Raw genomic sequence first — 15,109 nt, forward strand, 5'->3', positions numbered from 1 at the left:
ATGCAGCCGATCCATCTGGTTAAGGCTGGATGTACTTTAATGTAATTAAGACCATTCATAATCGCCCATTTAGAGACATTGTTGAAAGCCCCGGCAATGTCTAAGAATACTGTTACAGCATATTCCTTATATTCCAGGGCTTTCTCTACGCTTATTACCACCCTATGCAATGCTGTGTTTACCAACTTGCCTTTGGTGTACGCATGTTGTGTTGTGGAGAGCAGCTTTTCATCCACGTTGAACTTTATGTACACATCATCAGCCTCTCAAAGGTTTTGAGCAGAAATGATGTTAAGCTAATGGGTCTATAATCTTTGGGATATACGTGACCGATCTCTCAAAGGTTTTGAGCAGAAATGATGTTAAGCTAATGGGTCTATAATCTTTGGGATATACGTGACCGATCTTCCCCGCCTTTGGTAGGAAAGCTGCACGAGCAGTTCTCCAAGAGTGCGGTATATGATTCAGTCTTAGCACCCATCGAATATTATTTTAAGCCATTCCACGACCGCCCTACTTGAAACTTGTAGCATGGCCGAGAATATACCATCTGGGCCCGGCGATTTAAACTTAGAAATCGTTTTCACTGCCCATTCGATCTTGGTATCTGTCACCAAGCCCGGCACTATCCGCCCCGTGATCGAAGTGTGAGTGCTGTCTGCTAGTTCTTCTAAACCATCTCTCGATGGGAAATGTGTATCAAGAAGCACCTCAAGGGATTCCTTACTATTACGTGACCATTCCCCGTTCTCTTTCTTTATTAGTCCCTGGATTATATTTCCCCTTGCTAGGACTTTTCTCAACCGTGTCGTTTCACTGCAGCAGTCTATGTCCGTACAAAAACTTTTCCGTGAGATTCTCTTCGCCCTGGAAATTTCACGCTTGCAGTGATTGCTTATAATCAAAAAAAAATTAGTAGTCATACTTATTGGTTATCGTAACCTAAATAAAAAGAGTTGTCCTCATAATTGTTCTTCACAACAAATATCTCAATACATCATCCTTAATGTTTAAGTAAGCCCTTTAATTCCTTTCCTATTACTTTAATTTCTGTGTGAATTAAACAGTAGGTGTCGCAGGGTGTGTCATTTCCCCACTATTGTATAACTTTTAAATATCGGATCGAAATATCCCTCCCCACCACCAGAATGGTAACCTCTTGTGTCCTATGCCGATGACAGCATGATAATAGCAAGAAGTGCTGGTCCACCTATTGATGAGCTCTGCTGTAAAATTACCAACAATCTCCTAAGTATTTCCAGTTTTTTCATCTCGCCAAGTTCGGCACTATTACCGGCCAAATCTTTGGCGGCAATATTTACAACATAGACGTCGCAAATATCGACCATGGCATTACGCTAATGACTGTCCAACACTCAAACATATATATATATATATGATTAAGTTTGAAATAATTTTGGTTTTTTTAGGCTAACTTCATGGTTCTTTTGGGTACATTTCGGAAAAAATTTTGATTTATTCACGGAACTATTTTTCATCCAGTTTTAGGTCAACTTCAATCATTGCGGTGTAAGCTCGGTTTTGTTTCCAGATTTTTTCACAATCTTATCGGAATCGTTTCAGAAATGTTTCGTGATCAAATCCGGGGATGTTGGGCGACTCTCTCGAAAATTTTCCACATATTTCAGGATTACCTCGTAGAGGTCGAATCGGGATTCAGAATCTTTTCAGATTTATTTGCGAAATCAGTTCAAGATTATACTCAGAGATAACTTTCAAATTATTTTTAGATTATTTGAAACTAATGTCGGGACTATTTAGGGACCACTTCGGAACTCTTTCGCTAAACTTAAAGGTAAAAGTAAGAACCGTACACTTAAGCTAAAATTGTATATTTTCAGGGAAACACAAAAAAAAAGTGAATGAAATAAACGTTTATTTTTTTCAGTAAGTGTATTATTATTATTATTATTATTATTATTATGTATGTATAATAATACTTCAAAGTTTCCTTTGTACGAAGCACTTATGTTGAAGTTTCAAGTTCCCAAAATCTTTGGCACTATGCGACATTATGGACTATACTTCTTCTCACTGACTTGGTCCGGGAGGCTTTTTTGTTTTCTTAAGAAGTTCCTTTGCTCTCGTGTAGTAGGTTTTTTTTTGTACATATTTTGAAGTGTCTTGTAATCCCGGACCACTTTTACCACCAGGTGAGGAACCTTGTTTTTGTACAACCTCATCTTCCTCACCACCTGCACCACCTTTACGACTTCCGCCAATTTTACCTTTTTTACCAAGACCCAATAAAGGAATTTTGTCATCACTTCTAAAACGTAAAGCGCCAAATTTACGGTCAGCCTTAATAGCAGCAGCAGGACCATCTAGTAGTTGATTATGTTCCTTACCACGTTGAGAAGGATCATTTGTAAGCTCAGTTTGGCGATCACTGTTAGATGAAACCTCGTTCACAATCAACACTAAGGCTACTAGGACAGCTAGTAAAGTAGTAAGAGCTCTCATTTCTGTTTAGAGACAAAGTTAATCAAGCTTATAAGACGTTAAACAACTGTTGAAGGTTTGTCACCTACCGGCCTTTTATACGAAAAAATATAACACCAAATTTCGTGCGCACAAAATAATTTACTTGGAAAAGATATAAACGTGTTCAAATATGTTTGTCTATTCATTAAGGTGCTATTCATTAAGGTTACTACGTGAAAAGTCCGCGGCAAGAATCAAAAAATGTGGGTCTTGCGGTATATAGAGACAAGGCGAAGTACTTGCTTAATCCAATATTGGCGCATTTGCGCCTTGGCCGCCACTTCACTGTTGACGGATGTAAATTCGAGACTCTGAATGATTTCTTTTATTTAGAAATCAGCACTAACATCAAGAACAATGTCAGTTTAAAAGTGAAACGAAGAATTACTCTTGCCATCGAGTGCTACATTGGACTGCGTGTGCAATTGAAAAGTAAAGTCCTCTCTCCACGAACAAAAATCACGCTCTACAAGTCGCTCATCATAGCTGTCCTGCTGAATAATGGACGTGTTAAGGGAAGATGAGATGGCTCTTGAAATATTAGAGAGAAAAGTTCTCCGGAAGATTTATGGTCCTGTCCGTGATAACGAAGGCGTGCATCAAAGCAGGTGTAATCAGAAGCTGTATGAACTTTACAAAGGTGTGACGATAATGCAGCGAATTAAAACCCAAAGGTTTCATCGCTCGATAGGTCATGTTATACGAATTGACGAAGAAGCTCCGGCCAATAAAGTATTTCAGTCGACACCGCAGTTTGGAAGCAGAGGAAGGGGCAGCACTCAACTGAGTTGGGAGAGGCAGGTGGATGAAGACGTGGCCTCCCTTGGTTCTCCCTATTAACGCCAGGTATCGCGAAACAGGGAAAGCAGACGTTACTTGTTCCGAAACGGTAAACATTTATCAGGGGACTTTAGCTCATTTAGTTATTTTTTTACTCTATTACAAAAATAAAATACATTAGACTGAAATAATATTTAAACAGCTAACTTGATAAGCAGGCTACCGTAAATAGTCCATATATTTTATTCTACTTGCCGACGGGGCCGCGCGTAAAGGCTAGAAAAACAAGTAAGGAAGGCTAAGTTCGGGTGGTACCGAACATTACATACTCAGCTGAGCGCTTTGGAGACAAAATAAGGGAAAATCACCACGTAGGAATATGAACCTAGGGTAACCCTGGAATTTGTTTGTATGACATGTGTATCAAATGGAAGGTATTAAAGAGTATTTTAAAAGGGATTGAGCCTAGTTCTATAAGTAGACGCCATTTCGGGATGTCGCCATAAAGGTGGACCAGGGGTGGCTCTAGAATGTGTCTGTACGATATGGGTATCAAATCAAAGGTGTTAATGAGTATTTTAAAAGGGAGTGGGCCTCAGTTCTGTAGGTGGACGCCTTTTCGAGGTACCGCCATAAAGGTGGACCAGGGGTAACCCTGGAATGTGCTTGTATGACATGGGTATCAAATTAAAGGTATTAATGAGGGTTTTAAAAGGGAATGGCCCTTAGTTGTATATGTGAAGATATCGACGAAAATGTGGACCAGGGTGACCCAGAACACTATCTGTCGGGTACCGCTAACATATTTATATATGTAATACCTCGAACAGTATTCCCGGCAAGATTCCAAAGGATTTTTATTTCGCCCTGCAAAACTTTTTCATTTTCTTCCACTTAATATGGTAGGTGTCACACCCATTTTACAAAGTTTTTTTCTAAAGTCATATTTTGCGTCAATAAACCAATCCAATTACCATGTTTTATCCCTTTTTTCATATTTGGTATAGAATTATGGCATTTTTTTCATTTTTCGTTATTTTGGATATCGAAAAAGTGGGCGTGGTCATAGTCGGATTTCGGCCATTTTTTATACCAAGATAAAGTCAGCTCAGATAAGTACGTGAACTAAGTTTAGTAAAGGTATATCGTTGTCGTGTTAACGCCCTTCCGTTCGGCCGACGGTGTATAAAAACTGGGCGTGGCTTCAAACCGATTTCGCCCTTTTTCACAGAAAACAGTTATCGTCCTAGAATCTAAGCCCCTACCAAATTTCACAAGGATTGCTAAATTTTTGTTCGACTTATGGCATTAAAAGTATTCTAGACGAATTAAATGAAAAAGGGCGGAGCCACGCCCATTTTGATATTTTCTTTTATTTTTGTATTTTGTTGCATCATATCATTACTGGATTTGAGTTTTGATATAATTTACTTATATACTGTAAAGCTATTCAATTTTTTGTTAAAATTTTACTTAAAAAAGTTTTTTTTTAAAGTGGGCGTGTTCGTCATCCGTTTTTACTAATTTTTATTTAGCACACAGAGTAATAGGGGTAACGTGCCTACCAAATTTCATCATGATATCTTCAACGACTGCCAAATTACAGCTTGCAAAACTTTTAAGTTACCTTCTTTTAAAAGTGGGCGGTGCCACGCCTATTGTCCAAAATTATACTAATTTTTTATTCTGCATCATAAGGTCAACCCACCTACCAAGTTTCATCGCCTTAGCCGTCTTTGGTAATGAATTATCGCAGTTTTTCAGTTTTTCGAAATTTTCGATATCGAAAAAGTGGGCGTGGTTATGGTCCGATTTCGTTCTCTCGAGAAGGCGTCCACCTATAGCACTAAGGCCCACTCCCTTTTAAAATACTCATTAACACTTTTCATTTGATACCCATATCTTACAACACACATTCTAGAGTCACCTCTGGTCCACATTTATGACGATATCCTGAAATGGCGTCCACCTATAAAACTATGGTCCACTGCCTTTTAAAATACTCTTTAATACCTTTCATTTGAAACCATGTCATACAAACACATTCCAGTGTTACCCTAGGTTAATTTTGCTAAATGGGATTTTCCCTTATTTTGTTTCCAAAGCTCTCAGTTGAGTATGTAATGTTCGGTTACACCCGAACTTAGCCTTCCTTACTTGTTTTTCACTACTGATGGTTTTGATATATGGAAGTCTATATCTATCTCGATTCCGTTATACCTGTACAACCAAACCGTTATCCAATCAAAGCTAATATACTCTGTGTGCAAAACATGCTGAGTATAAAAATAGCTAATATAATAAGAAATTTGTTTATAGAAACTAGAAGACCCGACAGACGTTGTTCTGCCCTAAATTAGGGTACCCGGGTACAAGTTTTGGCCTATATCTCGAGACCCTATTCACCCAGTCATCTATCCTATATTTCAAGTTAGATCAAAATACACACGGGGTGCAAAACGAATTCAAAATTGGTTCCGTAGTTTAGGAGGCCGTTGGCCTCAGTTGTGTGACACGTGTTTTTTATATATTAAGATGTCGTTTTAAAAAGCTGTATAAATATTTTGTATTTTTCATCATTAAGGGCATTGAAATTTTAATTAGGCATTTCTAACCAAAAATTTACTTAAGGTTAAATGGGTTTAATGAGAAAAAAATTGTCTTTCTATAAATGGCTTTAATTAAAATCTAGAAGTGTTTTATTGTTCAAATTCGCGGAATCTATTTTTATTTATTTTTCATTCACACGAGCCAATTATGTATCTATAAATAGCGTCCACAAAATAATCTTGGTGTACTTTATACTTAAACAGCGAATTTTGGGATCATTTGGGGACCCTTCCGTCATCATTTCTGGATGGTTTTCGGTATCCGTCCGGGAACATATCAGGGTAATTTCAGGACTTTTTCGAGATCATTTCGGGATCATTTGGGGTCCCTTCAGGGATCATTTCGGGATGGTTTCTGGGAACCGTTTGGGTTCCAATCGGGGTTATTTCGTGACTTTTTCTGGATAATTTCGGGATCATTTGGGTACCCTATCAGGTTATCAGCCCATTTACTTAGTTCTTTTTTTAAGTCTATTACAAAAATAAAATATATTAGACATAAATAATTTTTAAACAGATAACTTGATAAACAGGCTAACGCGAATAGCCCATATTTTTTATTTTCGCCTTGAGGACGGGCCGCGGGTTAAGGCTGGTAATTTATTATATATGATTTATTTTTATACTTTTTAAATGATCCTTATTGTTCCCATCGTACCTTATACATAATTTATTCTTTTCCTTTTCAGGTACATTGAAAAAATTTTTTGATGTACTCAACGTTGACTATGTATGTATGATGTGTTATCTGGTGCTAATCTTAGCTTATTAATGTGTAAGAATACCAAAGAAAATGCAATGGATAGGAAGTAGTCTCACTGCCATATTTTGTACAAATATCTCACTTCATGGCAACAAATATATCACATGGTAGCTTTTTATTATCCAGCAGCGCTCAATACTCTAGAATCATCAAAACCGTTCTCCAAAAACCGTTGCTAAATGTGAGAGGATGTTATGCGTATCAGCAAACATTAGACCTATCAGACTCACTTGTATACCCGGTAACAGGAACATTGACAGCAGTTAAAAAGCGGATGAACTGTCAAAGGCCGGTGCATCGTTGAACACCTCTGAGGCAGGAACGATGCGCTGACCGCTTCCATCAATTAAGAGTTTCTTTCTTACTACTCTAAAGGAATTCTCACACCGTCATTGGCACTCTTCGTATATTTGCAAAAGCACCAAGCAAACATAGCCTGACTTTAACCAGATAATAATAGGGTTTCTACTCAAGATGTTCGTGAAAGAGATCACATTCACTATTACAGGCAACTGGCCATTGGCTTACACGCGGGGGAATCGGAAATATCCCCTTCAATGACAGAAGCAGGAGCTGAGGACAGTTATAAGGAGACAGTCACCCATATCGCCTTCAAGTGGCAGCCTTAGCGAAAATGAGATCCCGAAATCAAGGTAGTTTTGTGCTGCCCGACCCACGGACGTTGTCGGAATACTCCTTAAAGGAATCAATACGTTTATTTATTTAAATAAATGGTTTGAGTAACCACACAGTTTCCAGGATCAAAATAGCGCAGAGAGCGCCACTTGGGATCTTTGCTGGGTAGCACAGCAAACAACCAGTCCAACGTTGACACGGAAGCCAAAACTTTGCCGTCTAGTAAATGTAGAAAAGCACTATTCATCTTTTACTTCGCCACGCTAGACAATAAGTGCGCATATTGGACGGAGATTAACGTAAAGTCGATGAGTTGCCAAAGAGGTTCAGCACTCGCTACTTACATGGTAGACGTCCCAATACGTTTGTTAGCTATAAAGAGGTTTCATAATTTGCATATAATTAATGAAGCATAAATGGTGTAGGTTTTAGGGAGGCGGCTTCTAATTTCTATGATCATGTGCAAGTCTTACGATATTAACTCATTAAATTACTCATATCTCTAATACTATGTTCAAACAGAAAAATAAATTGAGGCTATTTCGATTTAACTTGAGTGGTGTTCATACAACTCTATTTAGCTTACACAATAGTAATTTGATAGCTGGTTGGCTCATCTCTACAGTAAGAACATATCTTTGTTGAGACTGTCAAAATGTGCGTATTGGTATTAGGTGCATGGAATGAAATGAAAACATAAAACTTTGAATCTTTTGTGTGTTGTAAGAAAATGTGTTCAATGTTTTGGTTTCATTTTGATTTTGCCATCTTCTTTTGACAATCCCTACTCCAGTGAAATGAAAGACATAAAATCAGCTGATGAGATGAGCCAACCATCAACCATGTGTAACTGACTTTTAATATACTCAATAAACACACTTTACAATGTTGCATTTGCAGTTTGAAACAATTTATTACGCAATTTTTTTTAAATTGGCAATTTATTATTACAATTTATTATATAACAAATTGCGTAATAAATTGCCCAAATAGTATAAATTGCCAATTTGGTGTGTGTTTGAACCTAGTATAAAGAGAGAACACTAAGCTTCGTCGGCAACAGCAGATGTCGGAAGTACTGGTTGCGGAAGGAAACGGTTTGATCACGATTTGTATTCGCGTCTTGCGCTCGCGAGCACAAAGCTCGGCATATAGGGGCGGATGTATTATCTTATCTTGAAAGAGCAATTATGTTCGGTATGAATTCTAAAATAAAAGAAATTGAAAAAAAATAGAAAAAAAAAATAAAATAGAATTAAATAAACTGAAAGAAAAGAAATTAAAATAAATTTGATAAAATTAAATAAAATAAAATAGAATTAAATAAAATGAAAGAAAAGAAATTTATATAAATTAAATAAAATAATAATATATATAAAAAATAGAATAAAATAAAATAGAACTATCATAACATGAAAGAACAATTATGTTCGGTACGTTTTTTAAAATAAAATAAATTGAAGTAAAATAAAAAAAATAAAAAAATAAAATGAAACAAAGTTAAACAAAATAAAATAGGACTAAATAAAATGAAAGAAAAAATTTAAATAAATTTAATAAAATAAAATAAAATAAAATACAATTAAATAAATTGAATGAAAAAAAAATTGAAATAAATTTAATAAAATAAAATAAAATAAAATGATATGAAAGAAAAGATATTAAATTAAACTTGGTGTGTTGTGATGGTAGCGTGCTCCGCCTACAACACCGGATGCCCACTGTACTCTAGCCTTTTTACCGCTTTCCAACAAACTTAAAAAATTATTTTGTTTTCGTAATTATTATTATTGCAAATTCTCTCACTGGTGTTTTATTGTATTATTGTGTTATTATTTGCTGTATTGTTTTATGATAGACAGCGGGTAGTTGAACGGTATCGACTGATGAAGGCACAACGATAGTGCCGAAACAATTGTATTGTTTTTTAAACGGTTTTATTTAGCTTGAGTTGACAGGCTGCACGGCCGCATGCACGACCGTTGTGAACGAATCTTGTACTTGAAATTTAAGTAACTTCCCGATAAGCTACAAGCTTGAAACTTGGAATATGGTTCAGAACCCGATGACAATGCAATAATAAGAAAAAAATCGCCGCTAGGTGGCGCAAGGATCGAGATATTCACAAAAATCGTATTTGTGGTCCGATTTGATTTGGTCCATATTTGGAACACATAATACATACATGAATAGAAAGCGACCTATGATGCCCGATTTGGCTCATATTTGGAACAAATATTGCATACAGTCCTGTAGAAGTGACATCAAAATATTTTGGAGTTGGAGGAGGGACAAGCATACGTGGCGCAGAGTCGAGTAAAGTATTTGGAATGATTATGTATTGAGGACTTAGATTGTAACAAATTGTCAGGAAAGAGTCCTTGTAATAATGAGTCACTAAATGAACTAAATAGAATGAGATATAATAGGCAATTAAATAAAGACTAAAAACTGGAAAATAAAATAATTTAAAAAAAAATGTTTAAGTTAAACGGTTTTATTGAAAACAATACTTACATGAAGTAATAATAATACGAAAAGCTAGAAAATAATTAGGTAGGTCCTAGGTATTAGTCATCACACTCCTTATCAATCTATGGTGTTGATCAGACAATTAAATAAAAGCGTTGGACGCGTCATATTTCTATTTATAGTCATAAGTAAAACTAACTGAACCGTAATCAGGTTATGCTACGCCTCACATTTTTAGAAATTTCACGCGCCCAACGCTTTTATTTAATTGTCTGATCAACACCATAGATTGATAAGGAGTGTGATGACTAATACCTAGGACCTACCTAATTATTTTCTAGCTTTTCGTATTATTATTACTTCATGTAAGTATTGTTTTCAATAAAACCGTTTAACTTAAAAATTTTTTTTAAATTATTTTTATTATTATTTTGAATAATAAAATATATAAAATATATTAAGTGACTAATAAGGTGTTTGCGTTTTATTTCTCTTGAGGTATAAAGGAATCGAGATAGCTATTGACATCCATATATCAAAATCATCAGTATCGAAAAAAAATTGATTGAGCCATGTCCGTCCATCCGTCCGTCCGTCTGCCCGTTAACACGATAACTTGAGTAAATATAGAGATATCTTCACCAAATTTGGTACACGTGCTTATCTGGACCCATAATAGATTGGTATTGAAAATGAATAAAATCGGATGATAACCACGCCCACTTTTTATATATAAAACATTTTGGAAAACACAAAAAACCTGATAATTTAGTAAATAATACACCTAGAATATTGAAATTTGACGTGTGGACTGATATTGAGACTCTTGATGAAAATTTGAAAAAATTGTTTAAAATGGGCGTAGCACCGCCCACTTGTGATAAAATCAATTTTACAAATATTATTAATCATAAATCAAAACTCGTTAAATCTATCGTAACAAAATTCGGCAGAGAGGTTGCCTTTACTGTAAGGAATACTTTGAAGAAAGTAAACGAAATCGGTTAAGGACCACGCCCACTTTTATATAAAAGATTTTTAAAAGGGTGGTGGACGAATAAAATAAGCTATATCTTTGCAAAAAAGAGCTTTATATCAACGGTGTTTCATTTCCCAAGTGGATATATAACAATAAATAGGAAAAACTTAAAATTTTTAAAAATGGGTGTGGCACCGCTTCTTTTATTACTAAGCAATTTTCTATGCTTCGGGAGCCATAACTCGAAGAAAAATTAACATATCGTAATGAAATTGTGTACATAAATTTTCCTTATAGCAGAAAATATTTCTAGTAAAAATGGACGGGATCGGTTAAAGACCACGGAAACTTAGATATAAAGCAAATTTAAAAGGGTCGTAGACTAGGATAATAAGCTACAACTTAGCAAAAAATAGTTTTGCATCAATGATATTTCACTTATCAGGTTTTATTGTAAGAGGAAATGGGGACACTTTTTTTCAAACGGGCGGTGCCACGTGTTATGTAAAAAAGTAATTTATCTGAAACTGAAGCTCACGCTGAGTATATAATGTTCGGTTACATCCAAACTTAGACACCTTTACTTGTTATACATAACGTTATCTTTCAGAAAAATAAGGAGTATAATAAGGAACACACCGACTAATATTCCTTATAGAATTAACCTTATAAAACAACTGATCGAACCAACCTTATGGAAATCAATGCAATCGATTAATGGTGTCATAACATAACGCTAAAGCTATACGCATATCATAGCCAACGAATTGGTTTTTGGTTTTTCGCCATATCCATAACCTGAAAAATATTTTAGTTTGTGAATCTATTAACATTTTGTAAATTTTATTTATTGTTTTGGCTACGTTTTAACTAAGAGACTAATGGTGATTTCTTTTCTACACGAAAATGTTACGCCAACTTTTCAGAAAGTTGTGTTCTGTTGTAAAATCAGTGCAGCCTCAATACAGGGCATCATTATCTTTTTTTAACAACCTACGCCTAAAAATGGCCAAAAATGCAACATTACTTGACCTCGCTGCCATACACGGTGCAGAGAACTGCCCTGTCAATCAACTGATGAATCATATTGACAAATAAACACAGTATACTAAAATGAACTTTATTTGAATAAATAAAATTTGCGAAAGTTTTTTTTTTGATTTGTCGCGAAGAAACAGCTGATTACGTAACAGGGTTACAATCTTTGTTATTCTCAAGTCCTGCAGGGCGGCACTGAACATTTTTAGTAGCTACAATTTCACAGGGCGAAGTGAGAATGTTAAAAATGTTTGCACCTGAAAGTGGCGACATTTTCGTGTAGAAAAGAAATCACCATAATTGTTTGTGGAATATGTTTGTAATTTTTTTGCGTTTTCCTCATTTTTATGAAAAGGTCCTATGTTTAAGATTATGGCACCATTGATCGATCACAATGGATATGGCGTTAGGGTTGAGGAAGTTTAATTGTCCTTTAAGTCATGATACCATGACCGTATTAAATAAGCCTTTTATGAGATTAAAATTGTATGCTGGTTATTGTCAAACATATAGCAGCTTTTGATATTTTAGCGCTATATTTAACTTTTTTGAATTTCAGCTTGTCTATTTATATAATCGATCCATAGAAGTATTATTTATTTACCTCATGTGCTCATGGCGAGAAAATTGTATAAACTAGACAACACTTTATGATTAACTTAAGTGACAGTTGCATTCGATGACATCCATAATTTTTACTCATTAAATGCATTTAATATGTCAACACTTTTAAAAAACCGCAATACAAATATAGAAAAATGAGAAACATTGAAAGCCAATTTATGGTAATGACGGTATATGTGTGGATGTGGACGGATTTCAAAAACTGCAAGGTGTTTTAGAGCTGCCATCAAGTTTGGTCATATATAAAATTTGGATAGAATGGAGTAACATTTTTCCGGTTATATTTGATATGAGCGTTTCCTAGGTTCAATTTTGTTTAAATTTCGAATGTGTTTAAAGCTTTTGTGCAAATTTTAATTTATCCGCGAGGAAATTTTCCATTTTCGGTCACTCACTGTATAAATACATTGAACTGTGCGCAGTAGCGACAAATCTCGTGAAAGCAGAGTTCAGACAAAACTTTTGGAGAATGGTTTGACTTACAACTTTGTATTGCATGACGAACGTTTGAAAGTCTGATAAAGCGAAATATTTGCGAAAAGGTGATTTTTGTGACCATTGGCCATTGATTAACTAAAATTTTAATGGAATCCATAGCAACCAGGTGAGTATAGCCGTATGTCACACGCTAATCCAAAATTGTAAATATTATTTAGCGGGCATGTGGTTTTAATTAATAATTCCTTTATTTATTCAACTGAAAAGCAAACAAAAGAATTGCTAACGAGAAGTTAATTAAGTTCTACATTGTGTCGTGTGAATAAATATAAATAAGTTCAAGTTTTAAGAAATTTTTATGAAAACAACTTAATCTGTTTTTTTTGTTTTTTTGTTTTCTAATCATTAGGCCCATTGCTTAGTTAAAGGTTTAAAAATAGAAACTTGCTGTGTTGCTAGCAGAACCCAAATGTTTAATATTGTCACAAATATTAGCATCATTAAGCTGCTACTAAATAAATGCACAATAACAACCCAATAAACATTTTTGTCAATTCTCAGTTTGAGATACATTTGAGAATCGGTCCATTTCTCACATTTCAAACATTAGTTTTCAAATGCATTTCAAATAACCGTTGATAGCATTCTCAAGCTAAAAGGCACATTTTTAATATGGAATTTTTCTTTATTTTCAAATTGAGAATTTTTGTATTCTCAACTTTTTCTCAAACGAGAATAAAGTGGAACGAAATGGAATCTACTGTTGTGCCACTTTCGGTAAACAAATTTATTATTTGCCTCACTTCACTTTTAACTCGTTTATATTTATGCATAATGTAGTACAGTATCACTTAATATTATTAAAATGTATAAATACTTCCTTATTTTTTCACTTTATGTCCAACTTCACTCAATAAAATCGCTTGTTTACATTTCCAGCTAAAGTATGCAAATTAGAGATCGACGAATTATCAACGGCACTATCGACGACACTATCGATAGCATTGATGTAAAGTAAGCATGTTGTTCTATGTTTTATTTAATTTTTGGGTTTTATGAACACTCATTATGTACTTTAGTTACGTTGGCGCAAAAAGTATTCACATTATTATTAACGAAAATATTCCATGATATCGATGGTTATAACCAGAATGGAACGAAATGCAAGTATATCTCAAACCATTCTCAAGTTGAAGAACAACGTTTGAGAAAAAGTTGAGAGAATATATAGGTTCAAATGATTAATAATGCTGAATATCAAACGGAGAATTAAAATTTTCTCAAACATTTGAGAGAAATAAATTTTCAAGTACATATGTTTCAAATTATCCTCAAGTTGAAGATAGACGTTTGAGAAAAATTCGAGAAAATACTTTGTTTCAAATGATAAATAATATTGAATATCAACCTGAGAATCGATGTTTTTCTCAAACATTTGAGATTTTTGTTTTCAGTGTTTGTTGGGAATAAAGCAGCCACTCTTATGTAGAAGGCGACGAAGAGATATCTGACACACACACATGTATTCATCAGCCAAAATTCTTACTCGAACATATACACGCATATAACTAATTGCCAAGCAGGAGATACATGAGTTCTAGAAGATAGGTGGGCAAATCGAAACGTGATGGTGTACTGGTAAACGGAAGGGGAATTGCGCTACAGTGGTGTAAAAATAAATGTGCATAACAAAAAAAAAAAAAAAAATGGAACACTAAGCTATTGTAAACTGGTTTTTTTCAACTTTTAGGACTGATCTTAAATTTTTATCGTATTTTTTTTCATCTTATACGTTTGTAAATTTTAAAGAGTTATATAGTTGTTTTTACTAAATTACTATGCTTTATAGTGATAGAAAAGCTGAAAAGAATTAAGCATATCGGCTGACATTACAGTTTTTTCCATCCTGCCAAAGATTTCATCAGATGTCTTTGTATATTTAAAAGGTTTTATTTAGCGCGAATTTTGTAATTGAACTTTAAGTAACTTCCCGATAAGCTACAAGCTTGAAACTTGGAATATAGTTCAGAATCCGATGACAATGCAATAATAAGAAAAAAACTCCGATAGGTGGCGCATGGATCGAAATATTTCAAAAAATTGTATTTGTGGTCCGATTTGGTTCATACATACATGAATAGAAGGCGACCTATGAAAAAATCGTTGCTAGGTGGCGCAAGAATCGAGATATTCAACAAAATCGTATTTGTGGTTCAATTTAGCTTATATTTGGAACGCATAATACATACATGAATAGAAAGCGGC

Source organism: Eurosta solidaginis, chromosome 4, assembly GCF_040869045.1.
Source record: "Eurosta solidaginis isolate ZX-2024a chromosome 4, ASM4086904v1, whole genome shotgun sequence".
NCBI classification, from domain to species: Eukaryota; Metazoa; Arthropoda; class Insecta; order Diptera; family Tephritidae; genus Eurosta; species Eurosta solidaginis.